Source organism: Sceloporus occidentalis, unplaced genomic scaffold (genome assembly GCF_023333645.1).
Source record: "Sceloporus occidentalis isolate IW3139 unplaced genomic scaffold, rSceOcc1.0.p SCAF_114, whole genome shotgun sequence".
NCBI classification, from domain to species: domain Eukaryota; kingdom Metazoa; phylum Chordata; class Lepidosauria; order Squamata; family Phrynosomatidae; genus Sceloporus; species Sceloporus occidentalis.
The window spans coordinates 2,658,171-2,680,086 of record NW_028317094.1 but is presented as its reverse complement, the minus strand read 5'-3'; positions in this window follow the sequence as shown (position 1 = coordinate 2,680,086).

Sequence of the window (21,916 nt, the reverse complement as noted above, 5' to 3'; positions counted from 1 at the left end):
GAGGTGTTTAGCAATGTAAACCAACAGACTGTCTGTAATTGGACTGATGTTGAAGAACAGTCAGTCAGGGCAGATATTTATACTGTAATTATTTCTTGGGGTCAGAAACCGAGTGTTCAAAAAGCTTTATATCATTTTAGAAAGAATCCTGGGGGAGAATGGTTTGAAACTAAAATGAATGCAATGGGTGCTTGGAGCAAATAAATCAGACAAAAAGGATTAGCACACTGGCTCTCCATCCTTCTTGGCTCTGAATTCCTATCGTGTTCACAAGCCAATATACAGCACAATCTGAGGGTGACACTCCCAGATGCAGCTCAAGAATAACATAGCAGAGTACGGAAGCAAATATCCAGATATAGATATTGGCAATACACTGGCCACTTTTCACTTAAAAATAAATCAGAAACAAATTCGTTTCATTTAAATCCTTGGAGATTCTCTCTCTTGATTCACAAAATAATACAAATATTTGCAAGCTCTCCTCTCTGACTTCTATCCACCATCCCTTGTACACACAACTACAATCCAATGCACACCAATCCGCATGTGAGCTGTATACTGTATTGATTGTGAGTCATCTCCTGGAGCCAAACAGCATGAAGCATCCTCTGTAGTTAGCTTGCATCATGCCTTGGGCTCTGACTCTGTACTCTATGGCAGTCTCACGGAATAGATGCCACCTGTCAATCAAAGTATTTTTGCAAATGGTTCATGGAATATTTTTTCAACAGTCCTTTGACTATCTGCTTCCACTGATTCTCTCATCAAAGTTCCCTCAATCTCTTCTTTGGTAGCTCCTAGGAGTAAGGATACAATCATTATATGGATTTGGGGGCATCCAGAACAGGGTCATGCTCAGGTCACTCACATCAACTTTATTAATTTAAACTCAAATAGGGAGGGGTGAATGTGGGGCTAAATCTTGGGGCAACATCTTCCTCTCTTAACGCTGAGATTGTCTCGTCAGTCATTTTCCTTGTTTACAGAATCACTTGTCAGTCATGAGAGAATCCACACAAGAAAGAAGTCACATAAATGTCAGCATTGTGGGGAAAAATTTGCTTACAAGTCAATCCTAGTGGTACATCAGAGAGTCCACACAGGAGAGAAGCCATACAAATGCCAGCGTTGTGGGAAATGTTTTCCTCAGAAGTCAATCCTAGTGAGACATCAGAGAGTCCACACAGGAGAGAAACCATACAAATGCCAGCATTGTGGGCACTGTTATTCTCAGAGTTCAAACCTAGTGAGACACAAGAGAATCCACACTGGAGAGAAGCCATACAAATGCCAGCGTTGTGTGAAATGTTTTTCTCAGAAGCCAGACCTAGTCAAACATCAGAGAATCCACACAGGAGAGAAGCCACACAAATCCCAGAAGTGAATTAACATTATTTTTCTCAATAATGAATACAAAAAATATATTTTCAATCCAGTGGTGCTAAGAAAAGGCCCTTGTGATTTTGTTTGTAAGCTTTGTGTGTTGATATGTCTGTTTGTGTTTTAAAGTTGTATTTTGTTATTTTAAGGTTTTAATAGCTAATAGTATTGATAATTACTTTGGTTTGTAAATTTGGGTGGGGATTGTGGGTTGGGGTATAGGTTAGGTAGATGGGGGTCTGGGATTTGTTAGAGCTGTCTAGAATAGTTATGGGAATTATAGCTTTTGCAATGTGTTGGATCTTGGCTGAAGAACGTTGGGGGCAGGTATTGACAGAAAGGGCTAGTTTGTGGGAAGGGCAAAGGTGGCCTTGTTTCCTGTGGGGCATAGACTGTGGGAATTGGAGGTGGGGGCTAGGTTTAGAAGAGGGGGGAGTTTTAGGTTTTGGGGTTTTGGTATATTGTTTGGATTGGAGTGGGCAGTTCTGGCTTAAACACTGGATTTCTATGTGTTCTCAATAAAGTTCTTTGCTATTTCCACACAGTGGACTCTTTGATGCACAAAACTAACCTTTCATTCTCTTCTCAGTCCTCAGCTCCATTCCCAGCCGTAATAACAGCAGAGGCAAACACAAACACACACATACACACACAAACATACAGGATACATAGAGAGAGCTATATTTCCAAAGCAGAGCCTTCCTTTCCTGCCTTTCCCTCCTGAGTCCAGCTCTGCACCTTGGGCTCCAGGAATAAAGGAGGGAAGGAACGGGAGGCTGTTGAACCCCCGGAGCATACCTTCCTTTCCCGCAAAGCCCCCAGTGGAATAAGCAGCAGCCTCTAGGCCCTGGCAATCCCTGCGCATGCTGAGGAGGGGCATCAAGGGGGATGTTGCGGTCGCCCAGGACTAAATGCTGCTTACCTGAAGGTTTGAGACGTGACCATTGCAACCTGAGGCTGATGCTTCTTGCCTGAAACAGTGAGATTGGCCCATTGTGACTTCAGTCTGATGTTCCATGGATGAAGGATAGAGACGGAACTATTGTGACTTCAGGGTGGTGCTCTTTACCTGAAGGATTGAGACTGGCCCATTGCAACCTCAGGCTGATGCTCCGTTCCTGAAAGGTTGAGACGGGAGAATTGTCACTTCAGACTGGTGCTGTATACCTGAAGGATTGGGAGTGGCCCATTGCGTGTCAGAAACAGTGTATAAGGGTTCTGTCATAAAGAGTAAAATATTAGGGTTTGGTTATTAAAGTAGGAGTTATAGTTGTAGTTCATAGTAGGTAGTGTAGAGTGATGGGTTATAGAAAGCATGTCATGGAAAATGATCGAAGGGCAGATGGAGTGGCTTTTAGATGAAGGAGAGTGTTTGGAGAGGGGCTGGGTTTGTAGCTGTAGATGGTTATCAAGGAAGAGTGAAGCTGGCTTGGGAACATCGCTCTTCAAGGTGAGGCTGTCTGGGAGAAGGGGAGGGAAGTATAGACAACCTTGGTATCTATGCAACCTCCGCTTGTGTTGCTTTAGCTTGGGAATTGGGGGCTGGCTTAGGGAGGGCTTGAGTGGGTTAAGAAGGGAGCATGTTCCTTTGGACGTCAGACTTTGCGAAAAGGTGTTAATGGATGTTTCTGCCTGGATTCATTAATAAAGCATCTTTTGTTTCAAATGAGTTTTATTTTTTGAGCACAGGACTGACTCCAGATCTCACTGTTTGCAAAGTCTCACAGTTTTACCTCCAATGGAGACCCAGGAACAAGAAAAGTTCTTGGAGAACCCGGTGGTTCTGGAGATCCCGGTGGTGGAGGAGCAGGTGCTTTCTTCAGAGGAACTAGGGCCAAGCCCAAGACTGGGAAACCTTATGAAGCTCACACCCTCCAGGCCACCACTGGAGGATTTGGGTTTCAGGCCCCAGAATGGGGAAAGGAAGGCCGTCGGGGGGGGGGGGGGAATGACAGCCTGGGACCTGGCAGTGGGATAGCTGCCCCAGCACAGAAGAACCCCAGGTAGAAGTTTATCGAATGGAGGAAGAAATCAAGTAATTAAAGGACCTTATGAAGTGGATGGTGTCCAAGTTAAAAATGTAAGACAAATGTGTGAGTTGTGACTTAAACCCAGAGCTGAAGAACCAAAGAACCAAGGAATGGTGTTTTAAAACAAGCTAAAGAACTAAACAAGATGGTTCTGCGCAGAGCATTGATGTGAAGGAGGGATTTGGCAACTGAGACGAGGAAAGGCTGAGGAATTTGGAAACTGAAGTGGGGAGATGTTCAGGTGTGTCGAACTATGACCGGGAAGGTGCTTTTTCTCCAGAGTCACAATAAAGCAACTGACAGGACAATGGACTAATTTGAACAGAACAACCTGCCTTTGAACAGCTGTCTCCTCCCGAAAAGGAGAAGTTGAGTAATGGGCTGCAATGTTGCAAGACTTCAGCAGCCAAAAGCCAGAGAGAAGAAAAGTATAAGGATCCTTGGCTTTCACCCTAATTTTGATGGCACCAAAAGCGCGGCAACAATGTCATCTCCAGCCTTTGAGGACAACTGATCAATGTCCGGCGGAAGGAAAGTGTGTGAGAGTATTGTATGGATGTGTGAGTGAATGAAAGAGCTCTTTATAATCAATGTTTGTATTATTTTTGTGATTTAATAAATGTTACATGTATTATGTTTAAACCCAAATTTGGTGTCTCACTATCTGTCTTAGCCCTGCTCTGAATAAGTCCTCAGAAAGAGAAATTTTCATTACACGCTCTCAGGTTAAACAGGTTGCCCTTACAAACTTGGGCATAACAAAGATGTGGAGGAGGAAGATGTCAGAGGCGAACTGGGGGCAGCTGATGCTCCTTGCCTGAAGCATTGAGACAGTCCCATTGTGACTTCAGTCAGATGCTCCTTGCCTGAAGCATTGAGACTGTCCCATTGTGACTTCAGTCAGATGCTCCTTGCCTGAAGCATTGAGACTGTCCCATTGTGACTTCAGTCTGATGCTCCTTGCTTGAAGCATTGAGACTGTCCCATTGTGACTTCAGTCTGATGCTCCTTGCCTGAAGCATTGAGACTGTCCCATTGTGACTTCAGTCTGATGCTCCTTGCCTGAAGCATTGAGACTGTCCCATTGTGACTTCAGTCAGATGCTCCTTGCCTGAAGCATTGAGACTGTCCCATTGTGACTTCAGTCTGATGCTCCTTGCTTGAAGCATTGAGACTGTCCCATTGTGACTTCAGTCTGATGCTCCTTGCCTGAAGCATTGAGACTGTCCCATTGTGACTTCAGTCTGATGCTCCTTGCCTGAAGCATTGAGACAGTCCCATTGTGACTTCAGTCAGATGCTCCTTGCCTGAAGCATTGAGACTGTCCCATTGTGACTTCAGTCAGATGCTCCTTGCCTGAAGCATTGAGACTGTCCCATTGTGACTTCAGTCTGATGCTCCTTGCCTGAAGCATTGAGACTGTCCCATTGTGACTTCAGTCTGATGCTCCTTGCCTGAAACATTGAGACTGTCCCATTGTGACTTCAGTCTGATGCTCCTTGCCTGAAGCATTGAGACTGTCCCATTGTGACTTCAGTCTGATGCTCCTTGCCTGAAGCATTGAGACAGTCCCATTGTGACTTCAGTCAGATGCTCCTTGCCTGAAGCATTGAGACTGTCCCATTGTGACTTCAGTCAGATGCTCCTTGCCTGAAGCATTGAGACTGTCCCATTGTGACTTCAGTCTGATGCTCCTTGCCTGAAACATTGAGACTGTCCCATTGTGACTTCAGTCTGATGCTCCTTGCCTGAAGCATTGAGACTGTCCCATTGTGACTTCAGTCTGATGCTCCTTGCCTGAAGCATTGAGACTGTCCCATTGTGACTTCAGTCAGATGCTCCTTGCCTGAAGCATTGAGACTGTCCCATTGTGACTTCAGTCTGATGCTCCTTGCCTGAAGCATTGAGACTGTCCCATTGTGACTTCAGTCTGATGCTCCTTGCCTGAAGCATTGAGACTGTCCCATTGTGACTTCAGTCTGATGCTCCTTGCCTGAAGCATTGAGACTGTCCCTTTGTGACTTCAGTCTGATGCTCCTTACTTGAAGCATTGAGACTGTCCCTTTGTGACTTCAGTCTGATGCTCCTTGCCTGAAGCATTGAGACTGTCCCATTGTGACTTCAGTCTGATGCTCCTTGCCTGAAGCATTGAGACAGTCCCATTGTGACTTCAGTCAGATGCTCCTTGCCTGAAGCATTGAGACTGTCCCATTGTGACTTCAGTCTGATGCTCCTTGCCTGAAGCATTGAGACTGTCCCATTGTGACTTCAGTCTGATGCTCCTTGCCTGAAGCATTGAGACTGTCCCATTGTGACTTCAGTCTGATGCTCTTTGCTTGAAGCATTGAGACTGTCCCTTTGTGACTTCAGTCTGATGCTCCTTGCCTGAAGCTTTGAGAGTGTCCCATTGTGACTTTAGTCTGATGGTCCTTGCCTGAAGATTTGAGACAGTCCCATTGTGACTTCAGTCTAATACTCCTTGCTTGAAGCATTGAGACTGTCCAATTGTGACTTCAGTCTAATGCTCCTTGCCTGAAGCATTGAGACTGTCCCATTGTGACTTCAGTCTAATACTCCTTGCTTGAAACATTGAGACTGTCCAATTGTGACTTCAGTCTAATGCTCCTTGCCTGTAGCATTGAGACTGTCCCATTGTGACTCCAGTCAGATGCCCCTTGCCTAAAGCACTGAGACTGTCCCATTGTGACTTCAGTCTGATGCTCTTTGCCTGAAGCATTGAGACTGTCCCATTGTGACTTCAGTCTAATGCTCCTTGCCTGAAGCATTGAGACTATCCCATTGTGACTTCAGTCTGATGCTCCTTGCCTGAAGCATTGAGACTGTCCCATTGTGACTTCAGTCTAATGCTCCTTGCCTGAAGCATTGAGACTATCCCATTGTGACTTCAGTCTGATGCTCCTTGCCTGAAGCATTGAGACTCTTTGTCGCTGGGCCCCGAGCTCCTTCGGGGGGGGGGGGGGAGAGGTGGCCCCATGGGTTCCATAACAAACAGTAGGGAGCCTGAAGTATGCTGCAAATAACTTTAATTAAACATAAACATAGGCCCAAAGGCAACACAACTCTAGCAGTTCAACACACTGCCAAAAAGAAAGTAAAGTCTCATCAATGCGTGGCTACCTGGCCGCTTGGTTCTCTTCACCTGGCTAGGGCTGCCTAAGGAGCTCTGGTGTCCGTGTCAGCTAGGGCAGTCCCAGGCTCCTGACTAAGGCGTCCCCAGGTTCCCCGGTCTGGAGGCCAACACCAGCCCCTAATATCCCACAACAGCCGGGGTCCAGGATGGATTAACGGTCGGGCTTGATATGGTTCAGGGTCATCAGCCGTGAGATGAGCCCACAGAGGCCGCCAATTTTCGCCTGACAGATATGCCTCGCCTCGCCTGCCAGGGCCTGCATGCTGACCTCTGAAGTGGCACTGGTTAATCTCAGCTGCGAAGGTGTCCCACACGCGAGCTTCTACCTCTGCCTCGTATCCGGTCTGTCCTCCGTCCCACAATGCATTAAGCCCCACAGACTCTGCCTTCCAACCCCCATTGCCTCTGGCGTTTCCCCTTTTCTATCCCCTAGCCCCGCCCTTTCGTCGGCCTCCTCCCCAGATACAGCTGCTTCTCTTTCCGCGGGCCCAACTTCGCCCCTCTGGGCGTCCTCTGGGTCCTCCAGGGCGCCGTCCTCTATGGCGGGATCCCAACCCGGCTGCTCATCCTCCTCTACCCTCTGACACTGTTCCATTGTGACTTCAGTATGATGCTCCTTGTCTGAAGCATTGAGACTGTCCCATTGTGACTTCAGTCTGATGCTCCTTGCCTGAAGCATTGAGACAGTCCCATTGTGACTTCAGTCAGATGCTCCTTGCCTGAAGCATTGAGACTGTCCCATTGTGACTTCAGTCTGATGCTCCTTGCCTGAAGCATTGAGACTGTCCCATTGTGACTTCAGTCTGATGCTCTTTGCTTGAAGCATTGAGACAGTCCCATTGTGACTTCAGTCAGATGCTCCTTGCCTGAAGCATTGAGACTGTCCCATTGTGACTTCAGTCTGATGCTCCTTGCCTGAAGCATTGAGACTGTCCCATTGTGACTTCAGTCTGATGCTCCTTGCCTGAAGCATTGAGACTGTCCCATTGTGACTTCAGTCTGATGCTCTTTGCTTGAAGCATTGAGACTGTCCCTTTGTGACTTCAGTCTGATGCTCCTTGCCTGAAGCTTTGAGAGTGTCCCATTGTGACTTTAGTCTGATGGTCCTTGCCTGAAGATTTGAGACAGTCCCATTGTGACTTCAGTCTAATACTCCTTGCTTGAAGCATTGAGACTGTCCAATTGTGACTTCAGTCTAATGCTCCTTGCCTGAAGCATTGAGACTGTCCCATTGTGACTTCAGTCTAATACTCCTTGCTTGAAACATTGAGACTGTCCAATTGTGACTTCAGTCTAATGCTCCTTGCCTGTAGCATTGAGACTGTCCCATTGTGACTCCAGTCAGATGCCCCTTGCCTAAAGCACTGAGACTGTCCCATTGTGACTTCAGTCTGATGCTCTTTGCCTGAAGCATTGAGACTGTCCCATTGTGACTTCAGTCTAATGCTCCTTGCCTGAAGCATTGAGACTATCCCATTGTGACTTCAGTCTGATGCTCCTTGCCTGAAGCATTGAGACTGTCCCATTGTGACTTCAGTCTAATGCTCCTTGCCTGAAGCATTGAGACTATCCCATTGTGACTTCAGTCTGATGCTCCTTGCCTGAAGCATTGAGACTCTTTGTCGCTGGGCCCCGAGCTCCTTCGGGGGGGGGGGGGGGAGAGGTGGCCCCATGGGTTCCATAACAAACAGTAGGGAGCCTGAAGTATGCTGCAAATAACTTTAATTAAACATAAACGTAGGCCCAAAGGCAACACAACTCTAGCAGTTCAACACACTGCCAAAAAGAAAGTAAAGTCTCATCAATGCGTGGCTACCTGGCCGCTTGGTTCTCTTCACCTGGCTAGGGCTGCCTAAGGAGCTCTGGTGTCCGTGTCAGCTAGGGCAGTCCCAGGCTCCTGACTAAGGCGTCCCCAGGTTCCCCGGTCTGGAGGCCAACACCAGCCCCTAATATCCCACAACAGCCGGGGTCCAGGATGGATTAACGGTCGGGCTTGATATGGTTCAGGGTCATCAGCCGTGAGATGAGCCCACAGAGGCCGCCAATTTTCGCCTGACAGATATGCCTCGCCTCGCCTGCCAGGGCCTGCATGCTGACCTCTGAAGTGGCACTGGTTAATCTCAGCTGCGAAGGTGTCCCACACGCGAGCTTCTACCTCTGCCTCGTATCCGGTCTGTCCTCCGTCCCACAATGCATTAAGCCCCACAGACTCTGCCTTCCAACCCCCATTGCCTCTGGCGTTTCCCCTTTTCTATCCCCTAGCCCCGCCCTTTCGTCGGCCTCCTCCCCAGATACAGCTGCTTCTCTTTCCGCGGGCCCAACTTCGCCCCTCTGGGCGTCCTCTGGGTCCTCCAGGGCGCCGTCCTCTATGGCGGGATCCCAACCCGGCTGCTCATCCTCCTCTACCCTCTGACACTGTTCCATTGTGACTTCAGTATGATGCTCCTTGTCTGAAGCTTTGAGACAGTCCCATTGTGACTTCAGTCTGATACTCCTTGCCTGAAGCTTTGAGACTGTCCGATTGTGACTTCAGTATGATGCTCTTTGCCTTAAGCTTTGAGACTGTCCCATTGCGGTTTCCAAATGCTTCACCATTTTAGTCGCCCTCCTTTGAAGGTGCTCCAGTTTCTCAACATCCTTTTTGAATTGTGCTGCCCAAAACTGGACACAGTAATCCACGTGGGACCTGACCAGAGCCGAATAGAATGGCACTATTACTTCCCTTGATTTAGACACTATACTTCTATTGATGCAGCCTAAAATTGCATTGGCCTTTTTAGCTGCTGCATTGCACTGTGGACTAATGTTCAGCTTGTGGTCTACTTGAACTCCTAGATCCATTTCATACGTATTTTCATTCATCCAGGTGACCTCCATCCTATATCGGTGCATTCCATTTTTCTGCCCTTAATGCAGTACCTTACATTTCTCTGTGTTGAATTTCATTTTGTTAGCTTTGGACCAGCTTCCTAGTCTATTCAGGTCATTTTGAATTTTGATCCTGTCCTCTGGGGTATTAGCTACTCCTCCTAATTTGGTGTCATCTGCAAATATAAGTATGGCCCCAATTCTGTCATCCAAGTCATTGATAAAGATGTTGAATAGCACTGGGCCCAGGACAGAACCCCACTGGACACCCCACTGGTCACTTCTCTTCAGCATGAAAAGGAGTCATTGTTGAGCACTCTTTCGGTTCGGCTGGGCAACCAATTACAAATCCATGTAATGTTACCTTGTCTAGCTTGTTTCATGTTTTTGTTTTATATACTGTTTAATTTGGTTAACTGCTATTAGTGAATTGCCAAGAGTGGCCACCAGATGGCGCTCCAGGATAGAAGTTGGTGAGAAGCCCAAAGAGGCTGCAGTGCCCTGAGTATCCACAAGAGGGCGGCCTTGTATTAGGAATGTTCTTTATTGATAAAACCAAAGTCTATGGGGACTAATGTGATTTTCCATTGGCTCCCCATTCCTGAGGAGGCATGGCCTCCTTCCCTTTATCTGGACCTTCCTCCGCTCCCATTGGCTGCCTATTCCCCACGAAAGGTTTCAGCCTTATCCCAGCAACAACGGAGCGAACAACGATCCCCCCCCCTCAGTTGCCCTGAAAGCGAAAGGACCACAGGAAGGAAAAGGGGGGAATTGCAGCGCTGCATCATGGGAAATTTGCAACCGGGGGGTTTGTGGTGGTGAAACAGAGCAGAAGCGAAGCTACATTCCACAGCAGACCAATCGGAGTGGAATCGGAGTGAGCTTGGAAGCGATTTCTGTGCATTCGCTTGCTACCGGTTTTCCCCAAAATGAGGGGTCACTTTGGAATCATTGCGGAAGCCCCACGGAAGGAGCCCCCATAGAAAAGAATCACCTGTGATAACACTCACATTATTGCATGAATTTGCATCATTGGACCCACGGTGACTTCGGATCTGAGTTGCAAAGAGCTGCAAAAACCTCCGTGTGATAAACATAGTCTTTGAGATTTCACAAGGCTCTGTGGTTTTAGGAACAAGAAACTGATTATCATAATTGTTGTTGATAATAATAATCATATCCCATTCTCCCTCATAAAGGGACACATATGAAATTACAAGTTTGAGAAAACAAACTCTCCTTTCCTGGCATTTGCACCCATTGCTCCGTCTCCCGGTCTCCTCTGCTGGGAGGAGGGAGAGCGTGGAATTCTGGGAAAGGCTGGCGGTTGGCTTGGAGCCTGAATAGGGTTCTAGAAGGCTGGTGGCTTTGACCGTTGACTGCTTAGGAAGAAGAAGGGCTCCTTCTGGGTTTCCTTGGCAGGAAAGGGAAGGTGGGGGCCTCGAGAGGGTGATGGGGGACCCCCAAATTTGGGTCTTCTGTGAGAAGGATGGCTAAAGGGAAGAGCCCCCAATTTGGAGCCAAGGATGGGGGTCTGGAGGTTCTTCTGTAGGGAGGCAGCTTTGGGGGCTTGAAGCAAGGAAGCCCCCTCCTCCTCCCCTCTTCTCCGGCTTGGAGCCTGAATAGGGTTCTAGAAGGCTGGTGGCTTTGACCGTTGACTGCTTAGGAAGAAGAAGGGCTCCTTCTGGGTTTCCTTGGCAGGAAAGGGAAGGTGGGGGCCTCGAGAGGGTGATGGGAGACCCCCAAATTTGGTTCCTCTGAGAGAAGGATGGCTGGGGGGAAGAGCCCCCAATTTGGAGCCAAGGATGGGGGTCTGGAGGTTCTTCTGTAGGGAGGCAGCTTTGGGGGCTTGAAGCAAGGAAGCCCCCTCCTCCTCCCCTCTTCTCCGGCTGCCAGGCCTCCTCTCCTCTCTTGGGAGTCTCTGTGGGGCCATGAGATTTCGGAAAGGGATCCAAGAGAATCAAAGGGAGGCTGGGACCAAATAACCTCAGAATATGATCAAGATTGCAAGGTTCTTTCTGAGGAAGGAGAGGCAAACTATGAGAGGCTGCAGCTGTTTGCTTTTGCCTGAGCCTCTGGGAAGGACCTCTCTTCTCCTTTCTCCTTGGCTGTCTTCATGGAGGACAGACTCCTTTTGCCCTTTGGACTCAGTTTGCAGCAATGGCAGTGAGCTGAAGAGAAGGGGAGAAATGGCAGGAGGAAGAGGAAACTGTGGCCTTTGAAGAGCAGCTGAAAAGGTGGGAGGCAGAGGATGAACCAGGGAAGGGTCCCTGCCAAACTGGGAGAGTTGGAGGGCATTCAGAAGGACCTGGGCCTGGAAATGGAGGAGGAGAAGGGGGCTTCTAAAATGACCTCCATGGGTGAGGAAGCTGGGCGAAGTCCATGACATACAATGGCCCAGTGAAACGATGTCCATGTTGTAGGAGTCAGTGTGGCCTAGTGGTTTGAGCATAGTGGAACTACGACTCTGGAGATCAGTGTTTGAATCCCAGCTGCAACATAGAAACTCACTGGGTGACTGAGCAAGTCATACTCTCTCAGCCTTAGCGGAAGGCAATGGGAAACATTAAATATAGACATATAATATTGCAGTTGCTATGGTTGTTGTTACTGGGTAGTTGTTGTTGTTGTTATTGCTGTCTAGCTATACATTATGATTTTATGTAGATTATTGGAAGAAAAAAATAAATAAAAAATAGACCCATTAATATCAATCAGACACATGAGTCCTACCCAGCCCTCCTCCTATTGACATTTTTGGGAGTGATGAAGGCTGGGGCCAACCCTAGGACTCCAATCTTAGCCCCATTTTCTAGAAATTAAGGGGATGTACAGGCCGCCCCTTTTAGCGTCAGATCAGGGCCACAGCAAACACACTGCTTTTTGCAGCTCCTTTTTGCACTATGATAAGGATACGCCGTGGCCTTTCTGTGGGGCAAAACGGAGCTCCTTTCTGCGCTGCGGAAAAAGTGCCATATCCGCCAACAGTGTGGCTTTTCTGGACTGCTTTGGCACTGCGTCATCTGGATGTAGCACCAGAGGAACGCCATGTCGTCACCTGCGATGTGGTGCAGTGTGCAGCGTCACACCGGCATGTGGGAAGAGTCAGGGAGTGCGCTGTGTAGACGCCATCTTCACCCTCATGCTGGCTAACGATGCTGGTTTCTACGCCCCAAAAGGCCCAGTGAACTGTCTAATCTTTCAGCATTCACAAGATTCTCTCTCTGCGGGTTTGGAGGCGAGACTCCCTCTCTTTCTTGCCAAGATAGAGACTTGTTCAGGGAAGGCTTGCCATGGCCTTCCCCTGAGGCTGAGAGAGTGTGACTCCTCCAAAGTCACCCAGTGGATTTCCATGGTCCCATTTCTCTCCCCCCCATAACTCCTTCCTCCTTCCCACACTTTGGCCCTATTCTTCCATATCCACCCACCTTTGCCTCCCTTCCCATCACTTGTTGTTGTTGTGTGCCTTCAAGCCCCGGTCCTCTCACCTGGTGACCTTTCTGGTTTTCTTTCTTGTGAGACCCTTTTCTGCCCCTTGGGTGAAGATTTTTAGTTTTTAGGGGTCATACATGGACCACTACTACCCCATAAATTCGTGGGATGGGACCCAGATTTTCCCACATCATTAGAATGAATAATGCTTCCAGATTGCAAAAGGAAGATGTGTGCATTAGTCGCCATTCCAAATATCACAATAGTCAATTAACCTGTAAAAACCTAATTGGCTTTTTGACTAAATCTCAATATTGTGATGAGAGATTGGAACCTAAGTTTTATGTCATGTTTAGCTTTAATAAATGAAACAGTGGAAATCAAGGAGTGAAAATAATTATGAGGGGCGACGGGTGCCAAAATATTTCTCGCCTAGGGTGGCAAAATACCTAGAGCCGGCCCTGGGAACAACTGTCCCCAAGCGTCTCCATCTGGAATCTGCTTGAGAGATAGGACTAGAACCACCACAACGTATTGTCCCCATCCTCAATTTCCTCAAACCATTCTGGATGCCATGGTCGACAGTATCAAAAGTCGCTGAGAGATCTAAAAGCACCAGCAGGGTCACACTTTCCCTGTTGATATTCAAGTGGAGATCATCTACTAAGGCGACCATAACAGTTTCGACTCTGTATCCCATCCTGAAGCCAATTTGAAATGGTCTAGATACTCTGTTTCATCCAAGACCGCTTGGACTTGAAGAGCAACTGCCCTCTCAAGCACCTTGTTTAGAAATGGGAGATAAGAGACTGTCTGTAATTGTTCATGTCCAAGGGATCTAGGGAGGGCTTTTCCATAAACAGCCATAACACCGCTTCTTTTAAGCAAGATGCAAAATAGCCCTCCCTAAGAGAAGCATATCTCAGGTGAGTCCTAAGTGCATCTCCTCCTTGGATGACCAGCCATGAAGGGCAAGGGTCAAGAGGGCAAGTTGTCTTCTTCACACTTCCAAGGAGCTTGTCCATGTCTTTGGTACTTACAGATTCAAATAGACCCAGTATGATCTTATTCACAGAGTCACTGGACACCTCACCTATAGCCTCTGCAAAAATGCCAGTGTCCAATTCGGCTCTTATCTATGTTCTCTGTGAGATAGTAATTTAAATGGTCAAAGTGAGCTGTGGAAGGCTCTAATAATGAGTTCTCGGGGGAAGGTGCCTGAGTCAGGTCCCAGATGCCCCCCCCAACTTCAGCACTCCCTTTATGCTTTTCTTTCCTTGGCACTTTCACTCCATACCTTCCTTCTCCTCCTTCAACATACATCCCTTCAAGGGAGTCCAAGGCCCTTTCAGCATGTTCCCAGAACCGGGGGGGGGGGGGGGGGGGCATACTTTCTGGGGCTGAGGGTCTCTCCTCTGATCCTCCTCCACAGACTTGTTTTGAAGGGAAAGGTATGTATGTTGGGGAGTGCCTAATCTGGATCCTGTGGGCCTTTAAGCCTAGTTCCCAGGTTGCCGGGGTGTCAGTGTCCCCAGAAGGGGCTTTGGGGTCCCTCCATCTCCCTTCTCTTGGCTTTGGCCTAGATTTGGGTCTTCTCTCTCCCCAGACAGATCCCCACCCCCCCAGAGAAAACTCCAACCCTCCCGAATAATGTTGTTTCCAATGCTATTGAAGTACCTGGGCCCCAAGGCTATGCCTCTCTCCAAAGATCCCCCTGCCCTCTTTTCTCATAATAACCCCCCCCCCCCAAGTACCTGGGCCCCAAGGAATCCCCTGAGGAGGGGGCAGTGTTTTGTCCCAAGAGCAACGCTATGGACTTTGGGTGTAGTAAGGCCTCTGGCTCTCAGAAACACAGCCAGAGTAAAAGGCTTGTCCACAAATTTCTTAAGTTTCCAAAAGCTTTACTGGTTATAAACACAAAAAACACAAAACTGATCTCCTTTTTCTCAATAGTCCTTCCTAAATACCTTGTTCTCTTTTTGGTGGACTCTTATCTTTCTTCTTCTGAGGACAATCTTTCTTCTTTTGTGGACTTATCTTTTTGTCAAAGGAAAATACTCTTTCCAGGTATGACTTGGCTGAAATCTTACTACACACTGAAACTAACTAGACAGCATAAGACCCTGGGATTTTCCACAATCCTTGTCTTTCTTAAAGCTGTAGATTTCTATTTCCCCTCCTAAACTGATACATAGGCCCGTTACAGACTGCCAAAATAAAGCTGCTTCGGGTCTCTTTGGAGGTATGCTGTTTAAATGATGCATGCACCCTAAGAATCCAGAAGCTGCACCAAAGCTGCACTCCAGTGCTTAAGAATGGAGTGTGGCTTTGGCGCAACCTCCGGACTCTTAGGACCCATGCATCATTTAAACAGCATACCTCCAAAGAGACCCGAAGGAGCTTTATTTTGGCAGTCTGTAACAGGCCATAGAAAGCCTAAAATAATCTCAACTAAATATATGTCTCAAGAGCATCAAAGATGCTCTGGAGGCATGACAATAATAATCATGTCTCTTGTCCACAAAACCATAGAGCCTTGTGAAAACTGAAAGACTAACAGAGATCCAAAACACACTATCCAGTTTGGGACTGTTTAACTCCTCTGGCTCAATGCTAGGGAGTTCTGGGATCTGTAGTTTTGTGAGACATTTAGCCTTCTCTGTCAAAGAGCTCTGGGGCCACAATAAACAACAATTCCTAGTATTCTCTAGTATTGAACAAAGGCAGTTAAAGCAATCTCAAAGTGGGTTATTTCCACCATGTGACTGGGACCTCTGTTAGTCTTTGAGCTTCCACAAGGCTTTGAGACCACTTTAGCTGCCCTGGCTCAGTTCTAGGGCATTCTGGGAAATGTTGTTTTGTGAGAAAGAGCTCTGGTGCCACAATAAACTACAATTCCCATGCATCTGAGGAAGTACACTTAAGTCTAGGAAAGCTCACACTGCCAACTTTTCTTTCAGTGAGTCTCAAAGGTGCTACAAGATCTATCTCTCTATTATCATCACAATTATTATTATTATCATTATTAAATCCAAATGCAGCTGAAGAAATGGATTTAAATTGGCAACACTGATATACTGTAGACTCTTTCTCTGGGGCTGTGATCTGGAAGCGTGGAGGCAATTCCCTTGTCAAACCAGGGAATCCTGGGAATTGTAGTTTGTTGTGACATGTATGTATATATATGTGTGTGTGTGTGTTTGACTGTATATATATATATGTGTGTGTGTGTGTATGTAATATATGTATATATTATGTGTGTGTATATGTGTGCACGCATATATATAGATATAGATATATAGAGAGATATAGATATATAGATATAGATATAGATATACCTTGAAGTCTGAAGAATAGCCAAGAAAATCCGACAAGAAAGAGGGCAAGGTAGGGCCTGAGGAAGAGGAGGGAGGAGAAGAAGGCTTAGAGGAAGGGCCTGAGGAGGAGGAGGAGGAGGAGGAGGAGGAGGAAGTCTTAGAGGAAGGGCTTGAAGAGGAGGAGGAGGAAGACGTCTTAGAGGAAGGGCCTAAGGAGGAGGAGGAGGAGGAGGAGGAGGAGGTCTTAGAGGAAGGGCCTGAATAGGAAGAGGAGGAGAAGAAGGCTTAGAGGAAGGGCCTGAGGAGGAGGAGGAAGAGGAAGAAGTCTTAGAGGAAGGGCCTGAGGAGGAGGAGGAGGAGGAGGAAGTCTTAGAGGAAGGGCCTGAGGAAGAGGAGGAGGAGGAGGAAGAAGTCTTAGAGGAAGGGCCTGAGGAGGAAGAGGAGGAGGAGGAAGAAGGCTTAGAGGAAGGGCCTGAGGAGGAGGAGGAAGAAGTCTTAGAGGAAGGGCCTGAGGAGGAGGAGGAGGAGGAAGTCTTAGAGGAAGGGCCTGAGGAAGAGGAGGAGGAGAAGGAAGAAGTCTTAGAGGAAGGGCCTGAGGAGGAGGAGGAGGAAGAAGTCTTAGAGGAAGGGCCTAAGGAGGAGGAGGAGGAGGAGGAGGAGGAAGAAGTCTTAGAGGAAGGGCCTGAGGAGGAGGAGGAAGAGGAAGAAGTCTTAGAGGAAGGGCCTGAGGAGGAGGAGGAGGAGGAAGTCTTAGAGGAAGGGCCTAAGGAGGAGGAGGAGGAGGAGGAGGAAGTCTTAGAGGAAGGGACTGAGGAGGAAGAGGAGGAGGAGGAAGAAGGCTTAGAGGAAGGGCCCGAGGAAGAAGTCTTAGAGGAAGGGCCTGAGGAGGAGGAGGAGGAGGAAGTCTTAGAGGAAGGGCCTGAGGGAGAGGAGGAGGAGGAAGAAGTCTTGGAGGAAGGGCTTGAAGAGGAGGAGGAGGAAGAAGTCTTAGAGGAAGGGCCTAAGGAGGAGGAGGAGGAGGAAGTCTTAGAGGAAGGGCCTGAGGAGGAAGAGGAGGAGGAGGAAGAAGTCTTAGAGGAAGGGCCTAAGGAGGAGGAGGAGGAAGTCTTAGAGGAAGGGCCTGAGCAGGAAGAGGAGGAGGAGGAAGAAGGCTTAGAGGAAGGGCCTGAGGAGGAGGAGGCAGAGGAAGAAGTCTTAGAGGAAGGGCCTGAGGAGGAGGAGGAGGAGGAAGTCTTAGAGGAAGGGCCTGAGGAAGAGGAGGAGGAGGAGGAAGAAGTCTTAGAGGAAGGGCCTGAGGAGGAGGAGGAGGAGGAGGAAGGTTGAAAGGAATAAGGAGAAGAAGAAACAACTCCTGGGCAGAATCCTTTTTGGTTGTTGCTTATTATTATTATTAAATTTAATTTATTTGTTTATAAAGACTTATTTATAAGGATAATCAGGGAGTTTCTATAGCATCACATTAGGAAAACATTTAGATGTTGTTAAGGCCTGGAAATGCTGTTTGGGGTCCCTTCCAACTTTCCAGCCCTTTCAGCCTCCATTTTCGGTTCCCTGAAGGCCTCAAACTGCCAAGTGATCAGGCAGAGGTGGCCATTTTGTGTCCTGGGGGCCATTTTGTGTCCTGGGGGCCATTTTGTGTGCTATTTGTGATTGTGGGGAATAATGTTCCGGAACCTTCTCTGAGGCTTCAGTTGAACAGAGGAATCTCTTTCTCTCCTGAGGCTCCAGAGAGAGAAGGAGGCCAGGCTCCTTGGGCCAAAAGGAAGGAAGTGTGTCTCTTTGTGTCTCTTTTCTGAGAGGGTTTTCTTATTACAAAGCTCTGCTCCTTCTGGGGAACATGGGTTTTAAAAGGGATCAGAAATGGGGAGCATAGTTTTAATACAAGCCTTATTATTATTATTATTCACAAACATTGGGCTTTGGCTTCTAAGAGGAGGCTAGTCCCCCAAAAAAGGCCAAAAGTGGCTCCTTTGGGAGGTTTTAAAAGTCTCCCCAGTTTCCTTATTAATAGATTTTCAGGCAAGAAGGAAGCTGACATACCAGAATAACTCATATTACCAAGAATGATGTATACAATCATACAAACAAACAAGAACAACAAAAATAAGGTTTGGAGACTAAAAGAAATTACTTATTTTTTTTTAAAGGAAAACCACTATTAGGAGGGTAAAAGCAAGAATTGGGTGCTTCTACCCTTTTACAACCAACTCAGGCTGTATCTGCACTGCAGAAATAATCCAGTTCTGAAGTGAGTTAACTCTTCTCGTTCCATCCTATGGAATCCTGGGATTTGAAGTTTGTTGTGGCATGAGAGCTCTCTGGCAGAGAAAGCTAAGTGTCCAAAGGTAAAATCCCAGGATTCCATAGCACTGAGTGGTTAAAGCGGTGTCAAAGTGTCATATTTTTATAGTGTGGATGTAGCCTTCTTGGAAAAGGGGCTGATGATGGAGAAAAGCACTAAGGAACTCTGGAGGTTTCAGCAGATGATTTATTTATTTATGATGCACTCATTTCACATCTAGCTACGGGGACATAACCAGGGCCCTCTCCAATTCCCCACCACTCTAACAAGGCATGGAATATCTGTTGTGAAGGGGAGCTGCAGTGAATCTATGCTAGGTCCAGGGGGCTTTGTTTGGTGCAGAGGGAGGAAAGGGATGCCCACCTCTGCATTGGCCCAAAGGAGGCATATGTCATCTGCGTATGTCACCAGGAGGATGCTGTTCTCTGTGTCTTTGAGTGCTGCAGGGTTTCTTGCCAAGCCAATCCTAACCCTGGTCCCTTTTCTCAGGAGCGTCATCTCAGACTCCTTGTACACGTCTTTGGGGCCTGTCTTTCTGGAAGTGACCCAAGTGCAGGACCACCAGGAACTCTGCCCACCTGATGGCCAACACAGAGGCCAACCAGAGGGAGTTGGGCTCCAAGAGAAGGAGGCTGCCGAGGTACAACAACTCTTTGGTGAGTCACTATCCTATTAGCTTCATCTGTGTCTCTGCTGTCCCAGTTTATGAAAGGAAGCAAATAAAATACTGCCCGAGTTTGGCAGAGACAGTCCTGGTTAATCCTCTGTCACCCCATTATTTTGGGGGCTTTTAAAATGTCCTGGGTTCTTTTTCCTCCTCCCACTTTCTGCCTTCTTCAGCTCACTTCAATTTCTGCATAAGGAGTGCAAAGGAGTTTGCACCACATCAACTCAAAAGTGGGGAGAGAAGAGGAAAGAAGGAGGGTATGGCCCTTCCCAGGAGGCTGAAGCAAAAGCAAACTGCTGTGCACTTCCTAGCTTGTGTGATCTTCCTCATAAACAACTTTGGCCATCTTGACCACCTTTTGGTGTTGCTTGTCCACATGTGTCTTGCTTTTCCAATCTGTGAAATGTTGGGGGCTGTGGGAGAACATCTCTGCATCTAAATATGGGGTGGGCCCAGTGGCCCTCAAGCCCACAGTGCTCCCCAGAACAGTTATTAAAAATGATGTTTGCCTCTCAAATGTGGCAAAAAATATCTAAATGCACCATAATTCTTTGGTGGCTAAATGTACTGTATGTGTTGGGATAGTCAGTAGTATCCTAATCCATCATCAATATCCCAAACATGTTCTCAATTATATTGTGTATTATAGTGTATATTATATATTATATTGAAAAGCTTCAAGACAAACTGGATTTCAAAGGCAGTAACTTTTTTCTTGCTGATAGAATTTAAAGTTTATTTCCTGGACTGAATTCTAAAGTGATCAAATAATATTTGGGATGAACTATGTGCTTTCCTCCCCTTTTGCTTAGTCACTCTGTGGATGAGGGCTATTTTCTGTTGCAGGTGACCTTTGCAGATGTGGCAGTATATTTCACTGAGGACGAATGGAAACTGTTGACAAAGAAAAAGAGACTCATGTACAATCATATAATGATGGAGAATTATGAGAACGTGGCCTCTGTGGGTAAGGAACCGGAATCCACTAGCATTATAGAATCATAGAGTTGGAATAGACCACAAGGGTCATCCTGTTCAATCCCCTTCTGCCATGCAGAAATACACATCCCAAGCACCATCCAGTCTCTGTTTAAAGACTCCAGAGAAGAGGACTCCACCAAACTCTAAGGGAGTATATTCCACTGTCAAAGAGCTCTTACTGTCCCAAAGTTCCCCCTAATGTTTAGGTGAAATCTCTTTTTCTGTGACTTGCATCCATTGTGGTGTCTCTTTTTCTCTGTAGCAGCAGAAAGCAAGCTTGCTCCATCCTCAATACGACCCTTTCCAATATTTAAACATGGATATCATATCCACTCTTAACTTTCTTTTCTCCATTGTAAACATACCCAGCTCTCTAAGCCGCTCCTCATAAGGCTTGATGGTTTCCAGATCCTTCACCATTTTGGTTGCCCTCCTCTGGGCATGTTCCAACTTGTCAACATCCTTTTTGAATTGTGGAGCCCAGAACTGGACACAGGATTATTCCAAGTGAGGCCTGACCAAAGCTGAATAGAGTGGCACTATTACTTCCCTTGATCTAGAAACTAAACTCATATTGATGTAGCCTAGAATCACATTGGCCTTTTTAGCCGCCACATCACATTGTTGGTCCATGTTCAACTGGTGGTCTACTAGGAGTCCTAGATCCCTTTCAAGCATAGTTTAATTGTGATAGAAACATCCTGTAGAATATTTGAAGTTGTAGTTTAGTAAGGCACTATTGCTCTCCACTTTATAAGGATTCTTAATACCACATTGTAAACTGCCAATTGTCAGAACCAACTTCTGTGGTTCATCCAGAATGGTATTGGTGTTTAGGGGGGGATTGTTAGTAGTTTAAATGCTAGTAGTTTTAAGTAGTTGGTAAGTATAATGGGGCCTAGAACGGCTTGGGGAAAGGAAGCAACTGTGGAGGCTCTTAACTGACTGGTTTTCCTTAAGTTCTTTACAAGTGGGTAAGCCTGCCGTCTTAAGTGCTTTCTTGAAAGCATCCAAGGTGGTGATAAGACAGATCTCGTTCAGCAAGTTGTTCCATAACTTGGGGGCCATGGCTGTGTACGCTCTGTGAGAAGTTGTAAAGGTAATAACCAACACTTAGTATTGTGCCCGGAAGCTAATTGGCAGCCAATGTAGGGATACTGGTGTTATATGGTCTGACCTAGATGTTCCGGTGACCAATTTGGTGCCGCGTTTTGAACTAACTGAAGCTTCCGAACTTGGAACAAAGGTAGCCCTATGTAGAGCACTAAACCTAAGAACTGAACTCAAAATCAGGCCCTTGTTTTCATATATATTAAGGGTTCCATTTAGAAATTATGAGCAATGTCTATGAAGGGAGGAAAGGATAACACAAAAATTGCTTTTTCTCTCATGCTTCTTTTCCAACCTGAGCTTGCTTAGCTCCATGGTTGATTCCAGAGGCCCTTTGTCACTCGAAATGCTGGAGTCTGGGGAGGACAAACCCAAATGTTATGCTTTTAGGGGAATTTCATACTTAGCCCAAAGGAGAGATTGAGGCAACAGTGACCTCAGGATTCATCCCAACTATACCAGGCCCAGAAGCACACAGAACTCCAGAGACATTTCAAATAGGTTTTTGTGTTTTATTTAGGGGAAAAGCAAAATATATGCATACACACACATATACACATATAAGTGTTCACGCACACACACAAGAACTGGGTAACAAAGGTGGGAGTGGTAAATAGTGTAAAGCTTTGCTAATGGTAATACATTACCTAGATGGATCTTGATCCCAATTGCTGA